Below are 13638 nucleotides of genomic sequence, written 5' to 3' on the forward strand. Positions count from 1 at the left end.
GCCTGACCCAGGTACCCGCACACTTCATAAAAACCCAAAGTGTCACCTGATCCCAAAGCTGCCACTTCAGACTCGCTATTGCATTTATGAAAAGTAATTAAATAGTATACAATCTAATGAAGCAGGAGTCCAAAAAAAAAAAAAAAAAAAATGTTTCTTCCACAACTACTTGAAATGCTTTCTTACAGACCTAAGCAAGACAGATTGCCGAAGAAAAATGCATCACTAACATGGCCGCGGGGTGGACCGTGTCCAGGAAGCGGGTCCGGAAAAGTTAACCAAGCACGGAGATGGCTTCGCGGGTCCCTTTAAATTCTCACCACGCTTTTCAGAAAGCACCACCGGAAACTGCAGAGTGTACATGAGGAGGGGTGCAGACAGCATTCGAGGATCAAGGTGGGCCCCAAAGCAGAACAACTGGATCCACATTCCATGAAAAGGCTCCGCTTCCTTCTCTCAAGGGATTGCCAAATAAAGTTGCACTGATACACTGTAACTTAAAATAAAAACAGTCCCCAGGACGTGACACGGAGCTCACTGCTCCCATCCCGAGGACGGGCTCTGAACGAATAGCACAGGGAGTGGGAAAAGCCGCAGTCACCTTAGGCGAGTGATCAAGTTTAGCTCGTTACAGGTAAGTCACGTGGACAGACAGGACGCACCCCGGCAGGACATACTGTGATCAGAAGGGCACTTGACCTCTGTGGTCTTCGTCCCCAAAACTCATCGCTCCAGTCTGACCATGGGAAAAACATCAGCCGAGCCCCAACTGAAGGACGGTCTGCAGAATTCATGACCAGGAATCTGTATAACGATCAGGGTTATGAAAAGCATGACGGGTCAGAGGAACCCGTACAGCCCGGAGGAAACAGACAGATGTGACAAGTCAATTCAGTGCGGTGTCCGGGATGGTATCCCGGGGCGGAAAAAGGACATTCGTAACGAAATGGGTAAAATATGAAAATGTCTGAAATACATGTGTTCATAAACAAATGTGAATAATGTGCATCATTTCTCAGGAGCCCCATTTACCCAACGCCTTCTGATGAACTGACCAGCCTGGAGCCTGAATCCTGCGGGACGATGTGGACACAGTCCACCTTTATAAAGGAAGCGTGCAAGCCAGCAACCAGAGAAGACCCAGCAAGCGAAACGGATCTGTGTTGCCACCATCAAATAATTCTCTTTTAGCAAGATCTGAGTCTACTGAGTCAATCGTTTACCTCCCAGATTCATGCAGCCTTAGAAACCAGACTGGTATTTTTCCCCCTAAACCTCCAGCAAATAACTTGCTCCCTTCAGCTAAACATCTCCACGTCCAAATGGTACCAAGTGGTATTTTTCATCAGATGGGAAGGAAAGTTCCTGCTTAAAGCTGCTGATTTTACTGTGAGTTAAATCCTACCCTTCTCTGATTTATTTTAGCAAATTCCTGACCTAAGGACACGAGAAGTTGAGCTTCACTTTCCATTCCCTCGGAAGAAGGGATGGACCTGAAAAATAAAAATAAAGAGAGTCTCCATGTTGCTTGAAACCACTTAGCCTAACACGAGTGCCCAGAATTCCCAGAACTGACTGACGGGCGCAGCCGAGACTCCAAGCAGAGGCTGGGTCTCGTTTGGGGGCTGCAGTTAAGACGGAGAATCGCGTGCCCGGCCGTTCCGAAAGCTGTCGCTCCGGGGCCCCAAAACTGTCTCCAAGGGGTGATTTGCGTGGCAGGACACTCAGGTCACCTCCTGTGTACCATGTGAAGCCACCACTGCCCCCAAGACGGTGCGTCACCGCCGGACGTCCAGCTCAAAACCGCAGGCTCTGGTGGCACCCGTGACGGCTGCGGCCTTGCCGAGTCGACATGCTACGGCTGGACTGAGCTGTATGCCAGCGGACAAGGAGAGTGGGTCCCCAGGTCCTCGTCACAGCATCCCTTCCGTCCAGCCGTGGGGAAAAGCCCGCTCCTGTGATGCATGACAGAGCAGGGTCCCCGGACGGGAGGCCTGCATTCCACAAACGCGCCCTACGCCCCGATGCGGCACGACCCACGACGGTTCCCCAGAGGGACAGGCCAGCGGGGCGTGCAGGCCTCGGGCAGGAAGGCACGAACTGAGAAGCCCAGCGAGTCCACCCCCACGGCCGCCTGGCTTTGCACCTCACCGCTGCGGTGGGTGACGGCAGAAACAGTGCCCTCGGAGCTCCGTGGTAGTTACACGCGGGTTTTGTTAAAGGCAACGGATCTGAACGACTGGGATTTGTTCGGCTGCCCAGCGGAAGCGTCCGACGGCCATGGGCCTGTGGCACACGTGGCTGGGATGGGCTGAGTTGGGCAATGACCGCTATTATGGACTGTGTCCCCTAAAAGTCCTAACCGCCACGGGGGGATGTGCTTGCAGGCCCAGGAATATCGGAACTTCCTGGCAACCACCGGAAGCGAAGAGAGAGGAAAGGGTCCCCCTACAGCCTTCACAGGGAGGGTGGCCCTGGCGACACCCTGATGTCCGGCCTGCAGGACTGAGACGGAATACGGTCCTGGTGTTCCGTGACCCCGCCTGTGGTGCGCTGTGACGGCCGCCCTAACTCCAACACGTGCACTCGCAGTAACGGGGACGCTCACCTTGTCACGTTCCCTGGCTTATGGCAGGGCCCCCCGAGCACCTGGGGTCCTGGGGTCAGACTTAAGCTGGCCCAGATCGACCGCGATCACACACGCCCCCTTTCCCCTTCCATGCCCTGCGAGGACCCTGGGGTGCAGGTGGGGATGGACAGGGAACATAAACGGTCCCAAGGGATGGACGTGATGTTTTAGAGATCAGTGACAAAACGTGCCTGAAAATGTACATACGTGCTTGTTTCTACAACTGGAACCCACACGTGCATCCATTTTTCGATTGTAAAAACCATTATAATTTTTATGGCGTTTAACATCACCAGATAATTATGAGAAACCCAAAGGTGTGTGGATTTCAGATCAACAAAAGACGCAGCGGAACGAACTGCAGCTTGTCCTGGACCCCGCGGTCTGTGACATCATCCCACAGATCGGGTGAGAAACCATCATTTATACCCGCTGCGGAAAGGCCAGCTCCACGTGCACTGATGACGAACGTGTCACTATGTCATCAGAAAGTAAGTCTGCTTTCAGAACTTCTCCCGCATTCTGTGATCCACGTCCGAGTCAGCCCCGAGCACGCGTCAGGAAAGAGACCGAAAATCGCTGAGACTCCCCTGACATTTAGAAAAAGGGAGAAGCGCACTCTCTGATCACTTACCAAATACATACTATAAAAACTGACGTTCAATGAGTTTCTGTGTGAGGAAAGAAAAAAAAAAAGATAAATTTAAGTCAGCTCTGCCCAATAACCTGGCATCCACCTGGCGAGAAAGAAATCACCTCAGGATGTTAATTAATTCACTGACTACCATCTAAAAAAATATACACTGACATTCAGCTTCAAAGCCTACGTTCAAAGCACGTGAGCCCTGCATCCAGCTGTTGATTCGACTTCCCGACAAAGCTTTCTGAGCCCGGAATTCTCAGAATCAGGAGGAAGATCCCACGCGTGGCTGCCCATCACTCAGCTGAGCTGGAAAACCGGAAAACTGTCACCGAGACAAGCTGAGAATCAAACGCTCCTGGGTCTACACGGAAAGAATAGGAACTTGCAGACATAGCCAGACCTTATGCTTAATGATCTTTAAACCTTGAAATCGCCTAATTAAGCTTCGATAGTGGAACGAGCCGTTCTAGAAAGTTCTATAAATGAGAACTATGCACAGCCTGGAATACCCCTGTGCTTTTTTGTAATCTCTCTCTCAAAAAAACCCAACCAAACAAACAAAAAAACCAGCATTTGCATAAAATAATAAGGAATAGAGAAAACAAAATTGTGTAGCGATGATGCCTGACTTCCTGTAATCACATCAACGTTCAGCATTGCGCACAAGAACACACTTGTGGGTGATCGAAGGCTGCAATGCCCGAGCATTGCCCACTGGGGTCCCTGCTGTCTCCTTGAGACCCGGAACCTTCCTTGACCTGCCATGGTCAGAGGGGCCGAAAATGGGGGCCCGCCGCATGGCGAATGGGGTGCCAGAAGGGGGACGTGCAGGGCTGGGCTGGAGGGCAGCACTCTGCCTTATTTCCTTGAATGATCTGTCCCCAAGTCACACTTGTGGGCTATGTGGATGGGTCCGCCTCAGCCAGTTGCTCGTGCAAACAAGTTCTGTCCTGGTAGCGGCTGCCCAGGGCTGGACGGCCATCGCCACCTTCGCAACCCATGGGATTAAACGTTCCCAGGCGTACGCCCAGCCCAGGGAGGGACACACCGGCCACACCCACGACCCCTCCCTAAAGACACCCAGAGAGAGCACGCATGGCCACGAGAATCGCGGCCCGTCTGACCCAGATGTCTGGCCCAACTGTGCACACAGCTTAGCGAAGGAACACAGTGGACGCTGCCCTCAGACCCCAAACTGTCCCCTGGATTTCTGTCACAGTCTGCCATGGATTCACTCACCCCAGAGACCTGGACCCCACCATGGGCAAAGGTAACGAACGCCGTAAGACACTGACTGATCTATGACATTGTTCTCCACTTAACAGACCCCGCGGTCCCCTGCACATGGCTCAGCCCGCATGCTATGAGTTATTTGTTCCCTCCGCCGAGAATGTCCCTCACCTTCTCTTCTGGACAATGCCACTTGTCCTCTGAGGCCCAGCTGAGAGGTCAGCAGTGACCTTGAGCCACCTTCACCCTCCTGAGTCAGACCCCACTGTCGGCTCCCATGTTGTGAGGGCTCTGGCCGTGTTCAAGCCTGTGCTACGCAGTCCCTGCAACCCACGAACTGTCTGTCACTTGTCACTACCCGTCACGTGCCCAGCATGGTGCCTGTCACACAGGAAGTACTCGGCAGGTGTCGGCCATACTGCATCAACTTCGGATAGAATATTTTCACAACAGTCTGCAAAAAAGCAAGGCTTTTCCTGGGATCCGGGCACAACTGAGGTGAGCTTGCGGCCTTCTGTGATTGTACGAGTTTGTCAGCAGGTACTCCCATCGAAGCGCTGGCACTCACGAACACGACGGACGCGGACAGGTGAGCATTACCCTCCACCAAGAGGAGCGACCTCGTCCCGGGTACTTTTCCTGGGCTGTAACATCTTCCTAGGTTTCCATCGCAGGCCGTTAAAAGCCAGTGAAGTCCTAGACAGCTTTATCGATCCAACTAAAACAGATTACAGCGGTGCCAAGCAGCGACTTCCCGTCACCGAGGTGAGTCGCATGCAGCCCTGACGGCAGAGAGTCACAGAGCCAGCTGGGGTTCTCGCCGGCCATCCCGCTCCGTTCCGGGGTCCTGACACGGACGAACGGTCCCTGACATGCGCACCCTTTCACGTCATAAAGATTCAAAACGATAAGAGTGATAATAAGTTTCGACAACAGCCCAGAGAAGTGTGACGTCCGTGATCTTTAACCAAAGCGAGCGTCTCCTCGGAGCGACTCCGCGATTTCCTTTCCGAGGTGGCATTTCATAATCGATCAGCATTCTCTACAGCGCAAGGCGCGGTACCCCTGGACACTGTCCCCGAGCCCCTGAAACCACTCTCCTCCTGGCCTCTCGAGTTCAGAGACGTTCAGGGGCCCCTGGAGCTGGTAGGGCTTCGGGCAGGGGCTGAAATACCACCTCAGGGTCGTCATCTAGCGTGCCACCCACTGACACAGCCCCCGAGTTCTGTCGTGGTCTCCGGAATGTCACTTGCTAAATAAAAGCTTGTCGTGGCTTCCAGTCGTCTTCCTCTTCCAATGCTGGTGAGCCCACGACATCATCCGCCTCGAGAAGGGCCATTTATGTTCCCTCTCGGCGTGAACCGCGGGACACCTGCGTCGTCCCATCTCCCTTTACGCTGGAGCTGCTGCCCGCCCCTCCCCACACCTATCCAGGGCAGAGTCTAAGCTCGGCCATCACCTATCCGTGTGGCGCCGTTTCTACATCTAAACTGACGGAGAACTAAAGACAGCCACCTGCAGGTGTCCCCACACGTGACGGATCTTATGTTCCAGTTGAGCTTCTGCTCGTCCATCGCATATGGTTATTGCAGGCAAAATGTATCACCTATTCGTGAGTAATGTGTGTGTGTTTTTTTTTTTCTTTTAGCTCTGGGAAGGCCTAGACCCAAAACCAAATTTTGCGTTACAAACAAGTCCCTGGATCAACTGCACCGGAAGCGGTATTATGACCAAAGCTTCACGAGACCAGGGGCTTTCAAGAGAACGCGTTTGAAAACAATCCAGGGATCTTTGAACAAAAACGCACACGCAAGTGTCCTCACTTCCCACAGGGGAATCCACCTGCCGTGACGTCTCTGCTTCTCTCGACCCAACCCGTCCGAGAGGGAACCGCCCTCCCCCAAGTCCAGCTGGGCAGTTCTGCCAGCCTAGGACGAGAAATCGGGATTCTGGGTGTGATGAGTTGAATCGTGCTCCCCCCAAAAGGTCCAATCCAAGTCCTAACGCCCAGTGTGTCACGATGGGACCTTCTCTGAAGACGGGGTCTCTGCAGCAGGATTCCAGGGGGCTGCATGACCACGCTCCTTTTCCTGCGCGTGTCCACGAACCGGCCTGCTGCCACACAGGTCCCGGGTCCGTGTCACACGTACGGGGAGAACCATGACTGGGGTGTCCGTGCCGCAGGGCTAACGCTGTGTTAGTAGAGCCGCCGTGACACAGGACCACAGGCCGGGTGGCTGGACGGAAACGCATTCTTGCGCTAGTTCTGGGGTCTGAGGCCACGCTGTGCTCAGCGCTGCTCCCCCCGCTTCTCGGCTTAGAGACGGCTGTGTTCACGCTCTGTCGCAGCCGAGCCCACATTTCCTATTCCAATGAGGACACGTCACGCTGATCCGATCGGGGGGTCCCTCGAATGACCTCACGCCCTCGATCATCTCTGCGAAGCCTCTGTCTCCAGATGAGGTCACCTTCTGACGTGCTGGGGGTTGCCGTGACAACATATTTTTGGGGGGCATACAGACTGTGTCATTTATAAACCCAGATTAGTGGCAGTATTTAACAGCATGTGCACAAAGGGGACGATGTCTGGAGATAAGACTAAGGGCCTTATTGTTCCCTTCTTGGGGTGGCCCCCCTGGGACCCAGGCTCTGCCAAGGGCTGTCCCACCACACAACTGCTAAGGGACACATGTGAATTGAGGATTGCTTGATCGAAACATTTTCCATAAATCTGGGGGCACGGTATGCATTTCTTTCTTTAAAAGAAAAAAAAAAAGCATTCTGTAAGTGTCCGTGACTTTGGCCTTTAGGATATATTCTGGCCAGCGGGGGGGCTGAACGTGCGTGTGGGCTGCAGGCCCATTAGGGAGTGGGCGCTGGAAAAATGCTCACGGAATTTCAGAAAGAAAGTGGAAGGCTGGACGTGGTTGCACAGTGGAGCGGTGAGCACGTCTGCTTTACACGCAGAAGGTCCTGGGTTCGTGCCCCAGCGGAGCCACGGTCCACAGTCTGCGGCCACGCCACCCTGAACAAGCCCGATGTCTGATCTCGGAAGCTCAGCAGGGTCGGGCCTGGCTAGTACTTGGATGGGAGACCACCTAGGAGGACCAGGTGCTGTAGGTGTAAAAAATAGTAAGTTTTAAAAAAATGGAAGGCAAAGAATTCGAGAGGGTCATTATGAACTGCAGTGGCAGAGGCAGCTGCGTCCTTGGAGACCGAGGAATCTGCCTTCTGGAACCAAGCAGCAGAGACGCCGTGAGCCTGAGCCTCTTCTGATGCACTTCCTCCTTTCGTCCCGGCCCCAAATCCGACTTCTAACTTGCTTCCCCCGCATCTTCGATCCACTTAGGCCTCAGCTCTCCTCCTTAATGATCAGTCTCATTTATGACTTTCACCTTATGAGTATTTGAGAACCAATGTCATACATTAACAGCCTCCACCCAATTATTTATAACTAGATACTCCGGCCACGGTTAATGTTACAGCAGTCCACGGGCCATGGAGTCTCGGGGTCCTCCACGTATTCCTAGGGCCCCCCAAAAGGTTTGGGGGGGGAAATCGCATGGAGATATTTAATGAACGTGTCCGCTCTCTCCACTGGGCTTAGACATCTGAATCTAACGTTGCTTTAGGGAGAGACGACGTGGCTACAGGACGACTCGGGGCCCACCACAGATGATGACGCACGCCCCGGAGATGACCCACTCTGCCCGGGGACTTGCACTGAGAAAGGTCCATGACGACTTTACATCCTTGTGCACGTCACGCGCAAACACATTTCACGCATCCATCGGCCTCCACGAACGACTTGGAAATGACGTCTAAAATGATGCAGAACTTACACAACCCACAGAGGCTACTCTAGGGTGCCAACGCATGCATTTCCAGAGACCGCGACCGAACTCGGGTGACATGTCGGCGGAGGGCACACTAGATGATGAGGCTTGGGGACTCAGGGCTCCACCTCCGCTCTGACACAAAACCCTGCCAGCTCCAAGCGACCCCTGATGTCTCCGAACTCAAGAGGCCACAGAGAGACCGATTTCAGAGCCTCAGAGCTTGGGGTGGGGGGAGCGTCCTGCTGGCATATACTGGGTGGGGAACCGTTCATGGTGGGTTGTCCTGTGCACCGCAGGATGTTCAGCACTGTCCCTGGTCTCCACCCACTGGATGCTAATAGCACCCTGACCCTCAGCTGTGACAACCGAAAATGTCTGCAGACACTGCCAAATGTCTCTTAGGGGGCAAAAGTGTCCCCCGTTAAAAAATGCTGGTCTAAGTGAACAGTTGGTTTTGCCAACCTCTTGTTTTCTATGTATACTCAGGTTCCAAGGGTTGGCTTGTGTAACAACTAATGATAAACGTTTGTTAACTTCTCTAAGCCACTTGAGAAAAAGGAGCCATATCGAAGCCTTCTTTAGTGCAACAATTTTGCTTTTTAAAAACAAAAGCAAACAAAAATTCACCTCTACTGTGCACTGGTAAAGCCACAATTTTCCTGTGACAGTCTCCCGTGACAACTAAGGCCACAGTTTGTTCCCTTACGTACGCTAAAGAGTCCCCTTATGATGTCATTTCCAAAACAATCCTGTTCGGCCCAGGTGAACGGAGAAACGTCGCCAAGTCTCGATCGCCTGAACGGGCCGTCTGTGTATCTGGTTTCCAGCCCCGCTGCAGTTTAGGAGAACGACCTCATGTAAACAACGGAAAAAATAAAGCGAAATCACGTGGGGCTTCGGGAACAACGTGTCCCACACGGGCGGCATGACATCGCGGTCTGCCGTCTCGACCACAGCACGGTCCGACACGCAGTGGTTTGCCAGCCATTCAGGCATGAACGGTAAATAGCGCCAAATGTGAGCTCTGAAAATCTGGCCTTGTTTTAGAGACTCATGCTGGTGAGCAAGCATTCGGGGTGCTGGTACAAGCACATTTAATGAAGTTCAATTTATTTAGAAAGAAAAAAAGAAAAAAAAGAAATATCTCAACGTATAAGCTGTTTTGCACTGAGGACGTTCCATTCTTAAAATGTCCCAGGGATCTGAGATACAGTTAAATATTTATTTTCATCTATCTCCCTTTTCCCAAAAGCCAGCAAGACACTGAGCGACGAGACGCACACCCAGTGTGCCTTTGTGAAGAATGATGCCATCGCAAACTCTATGAGGGGAATTATTTACTAAATGAACCCTCTAAATCGAAACATTGAAACAAGATTAATATTTGGGCAAAGAGGTATTTACATTTCAAACACAAAATATCGAGCTCCCTCTTAGCGGGGCTGTTGGGCACCACGCTGTCACCAAATGGGATCTCCACGTAATACACCGATACGACCTTATTACCGGCGAGAAAAACCTTTGAGTTCTGAGTTACTGAATCACTTCCCAGCTGTACGTGGCCTCGGGCGAGCCACATATTTAAGGGCATTCACTCAGCATGAGCACCACCGAGTACCGGTCACGGCGGAGGGGACAGGCCACCTCACGGGGTGACGCGATGGCTTTGCCACCTGCAGAAGTGTCCTCACTGGGAGGCCCCCAGGTCCCCTCACCGTTCCCTGGGCTGCTGTAGCGTCTCTCACTCTAACGTATAATTGCTGCGGCCTCGTTAGAAAAACACGGCTGTGCAAATAAGCAGACAGGTGAGCCGGGAAAACACCTCGGAGGGGAGACAGCGAGCCAGGGGAGACCATTCCCCTCCCCGGCCACCCGCTCTCTTCTCCTTAAAGTCACGAAACGTCTTTGTTTTCACTATAATCTGCCAGGACGGCTCCATCCAGGAGGCTGACAGGCAGGAGAGGAGGAAACGAAGTCTGAGAACCTCCGACTGCGGCTTCCAGGTGTGGGGGTGGGGAGGAGGCTTGCAGGATCCTGGACTCTGCAAATACCTCGTGATAGGGGAAGAAAAGAAAGCAGCCAGGCGCTATGCTAACTGCCGATTCCAGGGAAGATCTGCTCTCTCCTGGGTCACAACAAGGGCCATAAAAAGGCTCAAAACAACTCAGCTGACCGAGCACTCCGCCTTCTAAGTGTTTGGCTCTAAAGAAAAAAAAAAATCACTCTGCTTGATGCTTTTCTCGTACAGACGATCATGCAAAGATCCCTGGAGAGTAACACCGAATTCCCACAGATTCCTAACAAGGTACTTTCCAAAACGCTTCTCCCACCTTTCTAGAGAAGACACCGCAAAGCCGGCTAAGAATAATCGATAAATCTGAGAACAGAGCGTCGACCAGGACACACATGTTCACAGAGAAATTTTCCCCAGACTGAGGACTATCAGTACCAATGCCATCAAATTATCGCGTTTTTATCCCCTAGGAATCCTCAAGAACTAACACGATGGACGCTCCAGCAAAAAATGCGTCCGCACGCAACCACGTGCCTTTTCAAATAAAGAGAACCTGGGACCGGGAAGGGTATCGCGACGTCACGTGATGATGTGAAAAATTAAGGTGTTTACTCGGGACTGTGGAGTTCGTGCCGGGGGAGTCCTGCCTATCAGCAGAATTTCCATCCGCCCTGGAGTTCCCAGGACTCTCAGGTGTGACGCATGATACATACGGGCATGTTTTGGAAAACTATGCGCTAAGAAATGCCTTCCCTCGAGTCACTGCACAGGCTGCGTCTCGGAGTACAGCTGACACACGCCGCCCGAGTTTGCGGTGAACGGCATTGTGGGTCGACGTGTACGCACCTGACAACGTGATGACCACGGAAAGTCCAGTGACCGCCCTTCGCAGCATGGACGGAGTTACGACGGCATCACCGGCTCTGTTCCCTCTGCCGGACCCGACGTCCGTGACCTCTTTTCTCACTGGAAGTCTGTCCTTAGTCCCCTTCCCCTTTCAAAACCACTTCCTGCGCTGTGCCAGGCCAGCAACACCCTGATCTGGGGGTGGTTTTGGCACCATCGGGCACGGCTAAGCTCGCTGGGGGCTGGTTGCTGGGAAAGTCTCAAGGAGCAGCCAAGATGGGGGGAAACTCTACACAGCCCTGTCTCCCCCTCGGGGTGGGCGGGGTGGCCAGGGGACGTGAGCTCCAGGTGGGTGTGGGCATGGGAGACGCAGGAATGATGGGTGGCGGATAAGAGATGAGAGAGGGGAAGGGGAGGAGGGAGGGAGATGGGTGGAGGGTGCGAGGTGGGCTTGGGGAAGGGGTGGGCTGTGGTGGGGACATGCAAGGCACTGGATGTGGCAGGGGAGAGACGGGTACAGGCGGGCAGTGGGTGCTGGCCGAGAAGCACAGGTGAGGCGTCACTGTGGGGAGGGAAAGGAAGGGACTCCCCTAAGCTGGGGTACCAGGACCCACCCCTTAACCTCCAGACCGGATGCAAGGACAAGCCTTTCTGCTGTTCCCCCACGTGGCCTTGGGGCCCACCCTACTACATCTCAGAGGCAGGTCTAAGTGTCACCTCGGGTAACAGGTGGCTCCAATACCCTAAATGAACTTCAGTCTGGGTGATGTTTCAGACAGGTGAGCATTATTATCCATCCTCTAATGGGGTAGTTTATAAGCAGACTTTATCTCAATGTCCTCCGTGGTGTTCATGAGGGTTCCGATGCATTTGGGGGCGGGAATCCAGGTGGCACTGGCCGTGAACACTCCCCTCCCCACGGAGGAGCCCAGACTTCCGGGGTGAGGTCTGGGTTCCGAGCTGGTGCCCAGGATTCAGGACACGGCAGGGCGCGAGCAAGAATCTGCTCACACGAGGTCAGTGGCTGAGCCTTCATCGGCCACCCTGATTCCTATGTATTTACCGTTTAAAGCGTGAAAATATGCCCAGTGTCTCTACCACACAGAGCATAGGAAAGTCACAGCTTAATCCGTCACCCCTTCATGCCAGATGTGCCCTAACTCTCTAGTGATATGTAAACACCCAGATGGGGTGGCTACTGACCCTCAGAAATCAAAAGGATGCCCGCCCACCTCCCCCCACAGACACATGCATTTATATTTTCCCCTCGAGTAGAGGATTATGCTGATTGCACTGCAATTACCAGAAAGTCAGAAAAAATCCTACTCGAAAAGCAGTCAGCCACAGTGGTGATGAAAACGCATCTTCTGCGTGGCTGTGGCTCTTCTCGTGGAAAACGAAAAATAGGAAAAACGGGTTTCAAAAGGCCCTGGAGAAGATATACGGGAACGAATATTGACTCCTTTACCTAAAAAGTGTAACGACTCCTTGAGAAGGAATGACATAAAGTAGAGAACACAGGAGGATGCAATCCAGCTCAGCACACCCTGAAATACCAGCTCACCAGTCCGTCAGTTTAACTGGTTTGTATCCAGCACCCACCACAGTGCTTGACCTGCAGTACTAACTCAGTAAAAGGTGTACAAACTCAGTAAAAGGTGGACGAATGAATGAGCGAGCGAGTGAGTGAGCGATGCCCTTACTTGGTCTGACTCAGCCGCATGGGAGCAATTCCATTAAAACAGCATCCAAGACACAAAACCCCCCAGGCCCACAGGGCACGACACGTGAAATGCAGAGACTGTGAGCACGCCAACCTCCCCGCCCCAACACGGGCAGCGCACTTACCACGATGCCGACAGGATCTGCAACCACTCAACGGAATATTACCCAGCCGTGAAAAAGGTGCCGACGTTTGATGCAACCTACAGCGCGGACAGACCTCACACACATTCCGCCTAGGGAAATACGCCAGGCACGGAAAGACAAATAGCGTATGTCTGCACTTACACACGGGACCCAGAACAGGCAAATTTCAGAGATGCAGAAGGTAGAACAGAGCGGACGAGTTGCTGCAGGCAGGGAGGTGGTGAGCACTGTGTGCAGGGCGAGCTACTGTTCAACAAGTTCAGAGTGTTTTGGGGGCGACGATGAAAGAGTCGCGTACAGGTGGTTGGTTGTACGATACTGTAAATGTAGTTAAGGCCACTGGGCTGTACAAATGGTTACAAATGGTTAAAACAAGGTTACGTGTATGATGCCAGCCTTTTTTTTTTTTCTTTAAAGGAATGATCTGGTGGTGGCCAGAGGGCAGGGGGTTTGGGAGGCTGGGAGAAAGAGGTGAAGGGTTCAAGAAGTACAAATCAGTAGCTGATAGGGTCACGGGGATGGGGAGCACGGCGGAGGGGAGGCGGTCAGCAGTCAGGTCACGGCTACG

At 52.9% G+C, this 13638-nt stretch overlaps 1 protein-coding gene and 1 pseudogene across 1 annotated transcript in view; one reads left to right on the top strand and one right to left on the bottom strand.

The window, feature by feature from the left end:
- Positions 1 to 13638, bottom strand: part of TBL1X (transducin beta like 1 X-linked) — a 95749-nt gene that overhangs the window by 67747 nt on the left and 14364 nt on the right. The window lies entirely within an intron of this gene.
- Positions 7510 to 7625, top strand: LOC112484718 (annotated as a pseudogene).

This window comes from Pteropus alecto, unplaced genomic scaffold (assembly GCF_000325575.1).
Source record: "Pteropus alecto unplaced genomic scaffold, ASM32557v1 scaffold18, whole genome shotgun sequence".
Classification (NCBI taxonomy): Eukaryota; Metazoa; Chordata; class Mammalia; order Chiroptera; family Pteropodidae; genus Pteropus; species Pteropus alecto.